Source organism: Myxocyprinus asiaticus, chromosome 34 (assembly GCF_019703515.2).
Source record: "Myxocyprinus asiaticus isolate MX2 ecotype Aquarium Trade chromosome 34, UBuf_Myxa_2, whole genome shotgun sequence".
NCBI lineage: Eukaryota > Metazoa > Chordata > Actinopteri > Cypriniformes > Catostomidae > Myxocyprinus > Myxocyprinus asiaticus.
Window position 1 is genome coordinate 15,457,197 of NC_059377.1, and position 14,841 is coordinate 15,472,037.

Genomic DNA, 14,841 nt, shown 5'->3' on the forward strand with positions numbered 1-14,841 from the left:
AAACTGAAAACTATTGATTTTAAATGATGCTGCATCCAAGCCACTAGGTGTCAGTGTAAGTTCAAAATGACACAAAGACAAAAGTTACTGAGTACACAGCCATTTGACTGAGAATAGCTTAAATTTTGTCTAAGATTAACAAGACATGATTTTAGAGATTGTGTAATCTATGTCGAAAAGTGAGAAAAGCGTATTATCCTCACAAGTGTGTAAATGTTTATTTGATGACTGAATAAATCACAAATCATATAACAAACAATCTGATCAAGTCTGTGAAAGCTTGAGATGAAATGAAGCCATGACTGCTGTGTGCATTTTCCATTTCCCTTTTTGATTTGTAACTAGTAGCCCCCTAGTAGAAACATACAAAAATAAATAATAAGAACAACAACAACAACAACAATAATAATAATAATAATAACAATAATATATTTATTTTTAGACCAAATAGTTTTTCTAAAAATGTATGTCCACATTTGTGGACAGCAGGACTAAGTTGTGAAATTGTAAATAATATCAAGCTATAGAAAGTCAGTTTTTATTAATTAAATAGTTTATTATGTTTCAGGAGTGTTGGTTATTCATGATTACAGACATTACATCAGAAATTAGCATAATTAATTCAAAGTAATGGCCAGCATCATCCAATCACTGCCAACCATGTTCAAATAAATTTAGTATGAAAAATTCTGAATCTCAGTACTGATTGCCATTGTCCCATGTCTGCCAAACATGTTAAGTGGTCCAAAAATCGTTTCATGATAAATCGATGAATTGTTTAATATGGCATAATGGATGAAACTAGAGACTAATCTTTTGACTCAAACAGGTTTCAATGTAAAAACGTAATTAGGTTTCTTATCAAATGTAGTTTTGTTGCTGGGTCTCCCAAAGACAAAATCAGCTGAGATCAGCGCCATTTTGTTTTGTCACATGACTCGAAAGTTTAACCCTTTTATGACAGACTAGAGTCTCCTGAACTGAGATCAGTCATTTAAATTAAATTATATTATGCATAGCCTATAGCGAAGTCAAAACGTAATGTCTACTCATGTGGGCGCGGTGTCTCAAGAGGTTAAATTTACATGGAAGGGTGCCCCCATGGGGGGCAGCCATGTAAGGATCACATGACCAGCCGAATACTACTTAATCTCAGTAATTACCCTATTATTGGACTTTTTCACTCATAAACTAAAATAATCATGGCTAATTATGAATACTGAATATATACACTGGCATTGATTTCTGAAAACTATTGCGTTTGATTGAAGCTGCATCCATGCCACTAGGTGTCAGTGTAAGACCAAGACAACAAGCATTAAAAAATTGTGAGTGCACCTTTCAAATTATTGGGAACCGGAATGCCCAATATGGCAGATGTTGAATTCCCGCTTTACAGGTAAAAGAGCCAATCACTAACAGTTAACATAAGAATGTGCATGTGCATTAGCTGGACTAGCCTGAAAATGTATTTTAGTGTTATCTGAGCTAAAGACGCACAATTTAAAATACACTTGTTGTCAGATTTTACTGCTGATTTGAAATATCTTATTTCATCATAATCTTGACCAACCATTTTGGAGATTTCAGTCTTTCATCATTCAAATATATAGGAACTGTATGCCGCTTGTGTCCATAGAAAATATCTACCCGGGAGCATTTTCCAAGATGACCGCTGAGTGGACTGACTTGCCTTTAAAGTGTTTTTAAATACGTATCACATTTACAATATCACAATATCACATTCTATACATCTGCGCAACAGAGGTGACCTACCCATGTATTAAACATCCAGTAAGTGTTTATTTATTTATTTTTACATCCAATATTTCCAGTGCTTAGCTCTAATTACAGATATTGACCCCTGAACAATTGTTTGATTGACAAGTGTTTTTCTTAGGTGGAATAACATTCCAGTATTTTGTCCTTAACCTAGGCTGTTGTGTTTCATACAGTCTTGTCCTGTCCTTCCTCTGCATCACAGCTCTTTTGGATCTCCTTGGCCATTTAGTGACAAGGAAGAGTGTAATTGTTGTGCTGGACTCACTTTCACGCATATTGTGGATTAGATTGAAAGATCATCAGCAGACATGTCATGCATGTCCCCTACCGATGTCCTCCCACTCCAGACTGTCCCTCAGAGGTGAGGAATCAAGGCGCCCAGCACTTTACTGGCAGGTGCTGAAATGACATCCTGAGAGCAAATCAGCAGGTATCTGGTTTACAGACTATTGCAGTTTCCCAAGGATGGGCGGCATTTGGTTAACAGTTGGTTCTCAGTGTGGGCCACTGTCACAGTCAATTGAAAATGTTTTGTATTGCCCTACCATCCACCCCACTGTTGCACTCATGTTGTTCCAGAGGTGATCAGAATTAACAGACCACATAAAGGTACAATGATCCCTGACTGTGAGTCCTATTTGGCATGCTTACAAATGGATTGTGCTGAAAAACTACATTTTTACAATGGAGAGTCACATGGTTGGATTGAGTGTAACATGGTTGGATTAAATGCCATTACAGTTAAAGGGATAGTTCACCCAAAAATTAAAATTCTTTCATAATTTACACACCCTCATGCCATCTCAAACTTGTTTGACTTTTTTCTTCTGCAGAACACAAACAATAACATTTTAAGGATATTATCATGTGTTTTTGACAATACAATGCAAGTCAATGGGATCCAAAACTTTCAAGCTACAAAAAGGCAACAAATGTAATCCATACAGCAACAAATCTTGACATCCACAGTCTCCTTGGAGCATTCATGAGAGAAGCTCATTCACACACTTCCACGTGCTTGACAACACTGTGTCTGTATGTATTTTGAAAATGCAGACGTGAATTAAAATGATAGAATCGCAGACTGAGTTTACTGGGATACTTTCAAAATGTACTGCAATCATCAAAAAGTTGACCATAAACACTACAAAATTAAAATGTAACATCTCATTTATCTACAATGATACCAGAATTAAGTACCTGACAACCGTGCGCAACCTCAAAGCTTACCATCTTGAAGCCTTCACTGTGTTCCTGTTGGGCCAGATTTACAGTAAATAAGGACTTGAACTTGACTTTGAACTGTTACCCAAAGTGATCGTATCGCTTCATAAGACAAAGATTAGGCCTACTTTTATGCTACCTTTATGTTTATGCAGCCTTTTATAGAGCTTGAAAGTTTAGGAATCCATTGACTTGCATTGTATGGATAAAAACACCTCATTCATCCTTCAAAAATTTTTTGTTTGTGTTCCGCAGAAGAAAGAAAGTCATACTGTAAAGTTTGGTTAGTGGAGTGGAAGAGAGGAGACGCAGGAGTAACTTTTCAGTCCTTTAATGGTAAACGCTGGAGTGGAACTAATGGCATACAAGGAAATAATCAAGGAAACTCGCTGGAGTGGAACAAAATATCATGCTAAACATCACAATGTAACAATACAAGAACTGAACAAAGGAAGAAACAAACTAGAGGATATTTATACACAAAGGAGCTGATGAAGGAATGGAGAACAGGTGAGGAGGATTGGGAACAGATGGCTGTGATGAGGGCAGTGCATTATGGGAAATGTAGTTTGTGGGAAACTAAGGACAGATGACACAAAACCATTTCAAAATTAGAGTCCATGGAACGGAATGATGAATAACTGTGACACATACAAGTTTAAAATGGCCTCAGGGTGAGTAAATGATAAGAGAATTACACTGCCTGGCAAAAAAAAAAAAAAAAGGTTGCTTACTCTAATATATTGTTGGACCGCCTCTAGCTTTGATTAAGTTGTGCATTCATCGTGGCATTGTTTCGACAAACTTATGAAACGTCACAACATTTATTTCCATCCAGAGTTGCATTCATTTTTGGCCGAGATCTTGTTTTGATGACGGGAGAGTCGAACCACTCCGTAAAGTCTTCTCCAGCACATCCCAAACACTTTTAATATGGTTAAGGTCAGGATTCTGTGGTGGCCAATTCATGTGTGAAAATGATTCCTCATGCTCCTTGAACCACTCTTTCACAATTTGAGCATGTTAAATCTTGGCATTTTCATCCTGGAATATGATTGTGCCATCAGGGAAGAAAAATCCATTGATGGAATAACCTGGTCATTCAGTACATTCAGGTAGTCAGCTGACTTCATTGTATTGCCACATAATGTTGCTGAGCCTAGACCTGACCAATTAAAGCAACCCCAGATCATAACACTGTCTCCAGAGGCTTGTACAGTGGGCACTATGCACGACTGGTGCATCGCTTCATGTGCTTCCCTTCTTACCCTTACGTGCCCATCGCTTTGGAATAGGGTAAATCTGGACTCATCAGACCACATGACCTTTTTCCATTGCTCCACAGTCCAATTTTTATGATCCCTAGATAAATTCGATAAAGTTGTTTTTTCCGATTAGTCTCATGAACAAGTCTTTCTTGTGGCCACACAGCTGTTTAGTCCCAATCCTGTAAATTCTCGTTGCATTGTGCATGTGGAAATGCTCTTACTTACAGTATTAAACATAGCTGTTGATTTTTTACAATGTGCCTTCACCAAGCATTTTAGTGATCTCCGATCACAATCATTCATGATTTTTTTCCGAACACATTTGTTCCGTGAAGCTGACGGTCCACCACTTTCCTTCCAGGTTTTAATAATGCTTTGGACAGTTCTTAACCCAATTCCAGTGATTTCAGCAATCTCCTTAGTTGTTTTCTTTGCTTGATGCAGGCCAATAATTTGCCCCTTCTAAAACACAATAACATCTTTTCTACGACCACGGGATACGTCTTCTGACATGATTGGTTAAGAAATGAGAAGCCACACACTGCATCAGTTAGGGTTAAAATAATTGTTGCCATCTGAAACATATTAATCACTGCAATAATGATCCAATCATAGACTCTTAAGTATCTGCTTATTTAGTAAATCCAAACGGTGTCTTTTTTTTTTTTTTGGCCAGACAGTGTATCATTTTGGGGTGAACTTTTCCTTTAACTTGAAACCAAAATTGACTGTTTAAATTTGTTTTATACATGTTCCTGTGCACAATAATAAAAAATGTCTTTGTAAACTTTCATCAAAATTTAATAACTTACTCCACCTCTAAAACGACTTTCCTTTTCAGCTGACGTCACCTAGCTCTTTTGGGTGATTAGTGAATGTTAAACTATAGCCACATGACTATTAAGACCTTGTTTTAAGTCACAGTCACATTTCCCTTTGCGCAGCGAAATTCCGTGTGCAAAGAATGTGTAGGCGGAAATTGTGTGTGTGTGTGTAATCAGCAAAAAACAAATTGCAAAGCCGTCTCTTATTAATGCTGCACTTTATATTCTGTTAGAGTGAAGTTAATAAAATGATATCCTTGTCCATTGTGAATATTCAGTGTAGCTGTGTACAAAGCACCATCCACAGAGTGGTCACTGCCAAACCAAGAATCTTCCTACTGGTCAACGTGGCGAATTCACCTGTCAAAGTTCACCAAACTTGAACTTCACGCAAAATCAGCGAGGGCAAATTCTTTGCCACCGGAAGTATATTGTGCAAATTCCAATTGAAATTACTGTAATTTCACCATGCGAAGGTAAAGGTGACCACGCTCTTAGGCTACTCTTGCCAATAATTAATACAGTAATGTATTGCTGTTTAATGTTAACTTAATGAAAGTTTACTGTAATAATAACAACGGTACAGTACGGAAATAATAAGGGCCGTAATAATGATGTAAAATAAAATAAAAAAGCGTTACCACTGAGATACATCTAGATGGTCTCAAAGGTGCACTTGATCTCCAACCTTCATGTCCCGATCAAAAAGCCTCAAAAGTGGCTCCACAACCAACAGCAAACTTGCATCCAGTTCTGACTCCATTTTGGTATGAAACATCCACTTTTCACTTTTCAATTTCTAGATTAATATCCTACAGTATTTCACTCGGAAACATGTCACAATTCAGAAGTCAAATTGGTTGCTGTTTCATGTTGACTTTAAGATCATTTCCACAGTTTTGATGAGTCTGTCTGTCACATCTAATAATACCTCATGCCCATACCTGTAGCATATTTTCACCATAGGAAAACTCTTTTTTGTTTTTCACACAAAGCCCCACTTAGTCTTCATCCATTATTTGGCATGATGGACAAATGAACATTTAACATTTTAACAGACCTTTCCGCCTATCTCAAAGGGAACCCTCCCCACCCTCACTCTCTCCCTATGCATGTTGCTGCCAACAGCCTGCCATTGTAGGGAAAACAAATTAATTAGAGTCTGGAGAGCTGAAATCTTTGCAGCCAGCTAATCAACAATGGTAATAATTAAGCAAGGATGTGACAGCACATGCATTTGGAGAGGGGTGACATGGCTAGATCAATGGGAAACATATCAAGGTGACACAGAGCATCCAATCAGGCCATTGTGGCACTGTTATAATATTACCAAACCTTAATTCCCCTTACCCACAAATCCTGACCTTTATAGCAGAGAGACTTTTTATTTCCTTTTTATATCAGAAGCCTTTTAATCAAATTAAAGCAAATGTCTGCATCTGACCCTCTTTGCTGAGGTCATCATTTGCCATTTTGTTTATCCCATGACAGAAAGGTTAGCTCAGAAGATGAGACTGCTTGATGGTGGTTAAAGAGGCTCACTCAGGATCCCTTAATGAACTTTTGTGATAAAATAAATATATATTAGCTAGATTTCTATATTTTATGAAAACATTGCTATGCATTTGATAAGGTGTTTGGAGTGGATTTTAGTGGTTACTTAATGGCCCAAGTCAAAAGTGCCCATCCAAAGTCTATGTTTTTCTGATCCCTAGATATGGCTCAGATTTCTCCTGTAATGCAAGTCTAAGACCTGTTTCTCTCTGCATTTCAAAGCAATAATCCTTTAAAAATGGAAACCTTTGCCTTTCTTAATAATCTAGTTGTATGTGAAATGAGATGCCTTAGGATAAACCAATAGAAAATAAATGGATGTAAACCCTTTTTTAATCCATTTTGTATTCCAACAAAACGGTTGTATTTAGAAATAATCTAATTGACAGAATCACCAAATTTAGCCTTGAGCTTCGGACCAGAACATCACATTTCATGTTTAATTTCCTGATGCTCCATGCAAACACATCCTCATCTGCTGTGGCTGGAGAGATTTATTAGGTTCACTGTGTGAGGTGGAAGGCTACAACCTGTGAGCTGTCTGTTGAAATGGTAGTTTGCCAAGCTACAAGCTACTCATAATTTAAACTAGTTAAAATACAGTCAAGTTATTCTTTTTAAAATAAATAAATAAACAGTTGCATTACAAGTTACGAACATACCATTTTCTCAGCTGAAGATGCCTCTATAACCTAAACGAAAATGCCAAAATTTTTCCCACATGTCTTAATAGAAATGATCACAATGGGATGACGGTGTTGACATGTTGAAGATGTGACCGCAGAGACTTAAACATTGTTTGTTTTAAATATATAAAAACACAGACAACGTGTCCTCTGTTGCATCTACCATGAGCAGGAAGTGGGAAAGGGGTACTCTGAGTTATAGCTGACCATGACATTGTCTGATTTATTCAAGATTATACCAAAATCTGACAGAGTTGACGCAAAGTGAGGACACAACTTTTTTTGTTATGGAAAATCTCATTTAAATGTTACTTTATGTATCGTTTGATATCTTACAGATCCCCACCTTTCATTTGATATTTATATTTATGAATTTGTTGCATTTTAAAACACTTTGTTTGGCAGTTTAACATTGTGACAGGTTAATTTACATGTGCTTCCAAATATAGAGCATGCATTATAAAAAATTCTAATGAAATTATTTAAAAATATAAATAATGAATGCCCTGAGTATACACCTTTCCTTTTGATTGAACTTTTTCAGTATTTTTATTATCATACATTTCTTGATTTTTAACATAAACAGGACTTTTGTATGTATGACATGCTTTGTCCATTTTCTCAAGTATCAGTGATGTCATAATTTATGTAACTGAGTCGAAAACAAAATTATGGACTGCAGCATTTAACTAAATATTTAAACAAAAATTAGAACATTTCTGCACAGGAAGTCAAATATGTGAATCGCTGATGTTGTTTTTTTTTTTTTTTTTTTTTTTTGGCAGAGGCTATTTGCACCAGTTTAATTAACAACAAACATCTTCTTTCCACTAAGTGCAAATAGATACTATTTTCACCCCTAATTAAATACTTTACAGTATAGCGACATCACTGTAGTGTGTTTATTGTGTTTATTTAGAGTCCCACAGACATCCTAAATTTAGTAACCATAGTATCACCATGGTATTTTGTACTATAATCATAGTAACCACAAAATTAAACATAGTTACTATATTAACACCATATTACTGTAGTAACACCATGGTTAATTACATTAAAACTATGGCTTCCACCAAAAAACATGGTTACTACAATATTACTATAGTAAAACCATGGTTAATTTTACCCAGATCAAATCTTTCTCTCAACACCCTAATCTTCACTGTGACCAAATCACTGCGAGGAAATCAGCCTTCATGATACAGTTTTTCTCAATTGCTTTGGCTCAATTCTTGAATGAGAATAATTTTTTTAAAAACAATAAGTTCAAATCTCTGAACAGTTAGTTTCTTGTTCACACCAGATTTGAATTTCTTATTTATTTAAGCAAATTGCTCAAGTTTTGGCAAATGTGTGCAAAAGACTAAGTACAATTGTCTACAATTTGCACAATGTGACGAGGAGGAGGGCGTGGCTGGGCAGTGATGGAGCACTGAATCAGCTGATCAGCGGGAGAGTGAGATAAAGCGCAGCTGGAGACGCCAGTTCGGGAGAAAGAGAGACGCACACGGCTGCGTTGCATATGTGTCTGTGTTTGTTAACGTTTGTTTTAAGTTGAGTTTCTGATTAAACTTTACATTGACTGTTCAGCCAGTTCCCGCCTCCTCCTTGCCCATTCTTGTACTGTTACACACAATAACTAAATGCACATGGCTTGCTGATCAAAACTGATAAGTTGATTCTCAGTGAAACTGTCATACTCTTCACAACTTCTAAACATTCTTTCATCGTGTGAGCCATCACATGCAAAATGATCCATTCACTTATCAAAATCTGTCAGACTTACATGTATATTCCATAAATATCTATGACATGGAGTGTTTGTGATGTCTACTAAATCTCTGGCCAGACCAACAAGAGCAACAGGATGTCCACCAAGAAGATGGGAACTTGTAGTGTTATGTACTGTGAGGAGGTACAGCTTATTGTTTTTTACAAAACTACCGCAGGTTTTTTCAATGTTGCAGGTTTTTTTTTTATTTATTTTTTTTTTGCATGGATGGCAATTTTCTGTTGACTATATATGACTTTACATGTAAGAAATGTGTAAAAATGGGCATACAAATGTGAATTTTCTGTTTACATGTTACACATTGCTACAAAAATACATTTACTGTGTACATATAAATGTGCATATCCTTTTTCTGTGTACTACAGTATTGTACAGTATTGACTTTTCCCAGTAAACTTTTACTTACTGTTGAAATCGGTATCTAAAAAGCTCAGTGTGATACACGACAGCATTCAGCTAGACAAAACTGGCATTCTTGTATAGTAGAGTAAGCAATGTCAACAAAAAAGTAGAACAAAAATGAAATTTGTACAGGTGCATCTCAATAAATTAGAATGTCGTGGAAAAGTTCATTTATTTCAGTAATTCAACTCAAATTGTGAAACTCGTGTATTAAATAAATTCAATGCACACAGACTGAAGTAGTTTAAGTCTTTGGTTCTTTTAATTGTGATGATTTTGGCTCACATTTAACAAAAACCCACCAATTCACTATCTCAAAAAATTAGAATACATCATAAGACCAATAAGAAAAACATTTTTAGTGAATTGTTGGCCTTCTGGAAAGTATGTTCATTTACTGTATATGTACTCAATACTTGGTAGGGGCTCCTTTTGCTTTAATTACTGCCTCAATTCGGCGTGGCATGGAGGTGATCAGTTTGTGGCACTGCTGAGGTGGTATGGAAGCCCAGGTTTCTTTGACAGTGGCCTTCAGCTCATCTGCATTTTTTGGTCTCTTGTTTCTCAGTTTCCTCTTGACAATACCCCATAGATTCTCTATGGGGTTCAGGTCTGGTGAGTTTGCTGGCCAGTCAAGCACGCCAACACCATGGTCATTTAACCAACTTTTGGTGCTTTTGACAGTGTGGGCAGGTGCCAAATCCTGCTGGAAAATGAAATCAGCATCTTTCAGCAGAAGGAAGCATGAAGTGCTCCAAAATTTCTTGGTAAACGGGTGCAGTGACTTTGGTTTTCAAAAAACACAATGGACCAACACCAGCAGATGACATTGCACCCCACATCATCACAGACTGTGGAAACTTAACACTGGACTTCAAGCAACTTGGGCTATGAGCTTCTCCACCCTTCCTCCAGACTCTAGGACCTTGGTTTCCAAATGAAATACAAAACTTGCTCTCATCTGAAAAGAGGACTTTGGACCACTGGGCAACAGTCCAGTTCTTCTTCTCCTTAGCCCAGGTAAGACGCCTCTGACATTGTCTGTGGTTCAGGAGTGGCTTAACAAAAGGAATACGACAACTGTAGCCAAATTCCTTGACACGTCTGTGTGTGGTGGCTCTTGATGCCTTGACCCCAGCCTCAGTCCATTTCTTGTGAAGTTCACCCAAATTCTTGAATCGATTTTGCTTGACAATCCTCATAAGGCTGCGGTTCTCTCGGTTGGTTGTGCATCTTTTTCTTCCATACTTTTTCCTTCCACTCAACTTTCTGTTAACATGCTTGGATACAGCACTCTGTGAACAGCCAGCTTCTTTGGCAATGAATGTTTGTGGCTTACCCTCCTTGTGAAGGGTGTCAATGATTGTCTTCTGGACAACTGTCAGATCAGCAGTCTTCCCCATGATTGTGTAGCCTAGTGAATCAAACTGAGAGACCATTTTGAAGGCTCAGGAAATCTTTGCAGGTGTTTTGAGTTGATTAGCTGATTGGCATGTCACCATATTCTAATTTGTTGAGATAGTGAATTGGTGGGTTTTTGTTAAATGTGAGCCAAAATCATCACAATTAAAAGAACCAAAGACTTAAACTACTTCAGTCTGTGTGCATTGAATTTATTTAATACACGAGTTTCACAATTTGAGTTGAATTACTGAAATAAATGAACTTTTCCATGACATTCTAATTTATTGAGATGCACCTGTATATACCAAACATTTCCAGGGTTGACTGCCATGGTGAAAAAACATCTAAACATTTTGACCAGTATGGCTCACACGATGACAAAAAAAAACCTTTCATTTTGGTGGCACTGGCCAATTTACTGACACAATAACTAGGATTTGAAGCATGAATTAAATGTTTTGGGTGAGTTACTACATTTTGCAGACATGCAATAGAGTTGTGATGTCCCATAAAACAGTTGTGACAATTGCACATAAAGTTTAGAGAATGTTAAGACAGTTACAAAAAATGAGCCAAAGTGAGTGAGAAAAACTGTAGTTTATTTATTATAAGTAGTATTAAATGAAATAATATGAGTGGAAACAGGATAGGCAAAAATGGGACAAAAGGGGGAATCGAACCCGGGTTGTCTGCATGGAAAAAGCTTGGGATGTCCCAATACCATTTTTTTTTTAAACTGAGTACAAGTACCGTTACTTTTTTTGGGGTACTCGCCAATACTGAGTCTGATACCAGTTTTTTTTATCAACAGTTCATTTCAATTTTATCATCAAAATGGTGTTTAAATAAATTTGTTAAAACTTTAATCAAATGAAAGTATAACAATTAATTTTCAACATGATATTGTATTATTTTTACCAAATGAAGTGCTTTTATTCAGAACCTCACAGCACAATCTAAAATACAGCATTGGAGTTATTTTTGTCAAATAAGGTGCTGCATAACAGAGCATTACAGATGTGAGATATTGCTTAAATATAATACAATTACTACTGATTTATTATTATTATTATTATTTGAAGTAGTAGTAGTGCATATTACACTTCTGTAATACTTTTTTAATTTAAATTGAGCATATATTTTGGCAGAGCTTTTATTTTGAAGTATTTCTGTGTTTTTATGACCATGGAGATCGCACATAAGATGCCAGCTTTCCACTCCAGAAAAGCCGATTGCTACATGACTCAGAGTGATTATTAAAGAACAGAAGGCTGCTATTTAAATAAATAAATACAGTGTGTACTCTGTAAGTGCCTTGCACTACAAACCTTGCATCATCTGCTACAAACAGAGTGCTTGAAGCTCATGGCGGTGTTCCCTGTATGAGCCAAAGTGGAGCTTTAAAAGGTATGTGCAGCTGGCGTCAGCACCAGGGGCATCAGACTGCAGGTAATGATGGACCTGATTAACAGGGTCCCTCACTGGAGGGGGCCCGCAGAAAGGCTTCATTAATATTCCATCATATTATCATTTGTTATATATAGTAATAACATGCTATTGGTTGGAATAAAATGTCGCAAGATTCTGTTTTCCACCTGTAAAAATGGGGAGTTCCCCTATAATCTGCCTTGTCTCCTCCCATGTTAGCGACCCACACACCCCCCTCTCAACAAAAGAGAAAGTGTTCTGGTCCATCAGCCAGCGCGTGGTCCAAACTGAGTACACGTCATGATGTCATTTGCTTAGTCTGTTAATGTATCTACAGAACTGAATCCAAAATCAGACATTCAAAAGAAAAAGGAGCAGAGAAAGAGCGGGAGGTAGCAGACAATTTATACGTTTTTCACAGAAGAAAAGTGAGCCATACCTGTCAGCGTAGCTACTTCATGTAAACGTTAATTAACATTTGTAACTTGCCGAGTACGAGAAAAAAATGCTTTTGGTGAGAAAATAAAAGGGAAATATTCACCAGGTGATAGATAACATTATTAGCAACTGCATCATTACATGCTCTTCATTAAACAGTGAACAACAATCAGATTCTTGCTTAATAAAGTGACGAGCACAATTCAAATCAAACTGTCAACATCTGCTGTATAAACATATTTTACTTCAGTGCAGGAACAAAACCAGATGCTGTTGTCTATTTAAAGAGACAGTACAGATTTAGCATGTGTTCTGAGTATCAATGTAAATAATTGTAAATGGAACAATTTATGCATGTAAACAATAAACATTTAACAAATATATATGCAAAATAATAAATGCAGTTTCAAGACATTTGTTGATGGAATATCATGAATTTGACCATTTTTCAAAAGTTAAAATGCAACCAATATGATGAAAAACTGACCAAATATAATTAGTAAATTAATATTTTCAAATTGTACCTAGAAGGGGTTATCTAGATGAGCTGAGGAATAATTGATTTTTTATTTAAGTTAAATGGAAATTGTAACCAAATTATTCCTAGAATCTGGAAATCTGTAACAATACCAAGCCCTAATTTTAAGTTAATTTTGGACCCTGTGCAAATATTAGTTAGCAAGTTAAGACTTTCTAAAACTATCTAAGAGCAGAAATGTCTCAGGATAGACTGAACAACTGACACTCTTCTTATTTCAGAAATGTTGTGGTGACTTTACCAACAAGAAAACTCATAACTGTATGTACTGTATGTTAAACAAACATACATTTATATAATACATAATAATTAATTTTGTTAATAGGCTTTGTTTTTTTATATAATAATTTGCTTGATTCAAATAATGTTTGCGTTTGAAAATAGAAAGTTGTGAATTAGCACTGTTAAATATATATCTAAAATGTTTATACTGGATATTATCCCCACCACAAACCCAAATTGGCCCAAAATTTGGTGCTACGCCCCTGCTCCACACATTCACAAGTGCTCACATTTGCAGTGCGCTGCTCATGCAAACTATCTATTTATATAATTAAATCACAGCTTTTGCTGTAAAATAATCTTACTAGGATATAACGTGATTTTAATTTGTGCGCTGAATGTTTACGTAAGGACATTCGTGTGTCAGATGGTATAATTTTTGGTATCAGAGCATTTTTACGAGTACGAGTACATGAGCGTGGTATCAGACCATATTCCGATACCAGTATCAGGACATCCCTAGAAAAAGTACATCCACACCGTCTTAACACTACACCATTGCAATGATTGTTGAGAATGCAGTTTGTCTTTAATTTTTGTTTCCACCAGACTATTCTAGTGTAAATAGTCACAATGTGTGGCAGGTGTTATTTACACCTAGTGCAATTAGTCACAGTTATGAGAGAGGAGATATTCTAGGAAAGTGTGTTTCATTATAACCTCAACTCGATAAAGCTGTGAGCATAATACAATGATACAAAAAAAGTGATTTAGCATTTTGTCTTGCTTGTAGTAGCTAACTATTTTATTTTGACAGGTTTTGACCCTACTGCAAAATGTAGTTAAGTCAGTAGTCACTATTTTAAGTCAGTTACTCAACTACACTGGTTAGCAGGGGCGTATATGTCAATACCCTTGACCTGATGCACAGTGTGGAACAAGCAGACAATCAGAGGTGACATCCAGATTTAACAAGTATTTTTAGTCATTTCAAGCATCTCTCAAGCTAACTAAGAAAAGATCGGAAGTCTGAGTCACTGGGGTTAATGGCCTGAGTTCTTCCTGAGGCAGTTGTTTTGTTAGCAAGAAAAATCTTAATGGTTTGACTCGCATACTGCTTTTTCTACCTGAATTTTTATTTTTATTTTTTGGATTTTCTCCCCTTTTTCTCCCAATCTGGAATGCCCATTTCCCAATGCGCTCTAAGTCCTTGTGGTGGCGTAGTGACTTGCCTCAATCTGGGTGGCGGAGGACGAATCTCAGTTGCCTCCTGAGACCG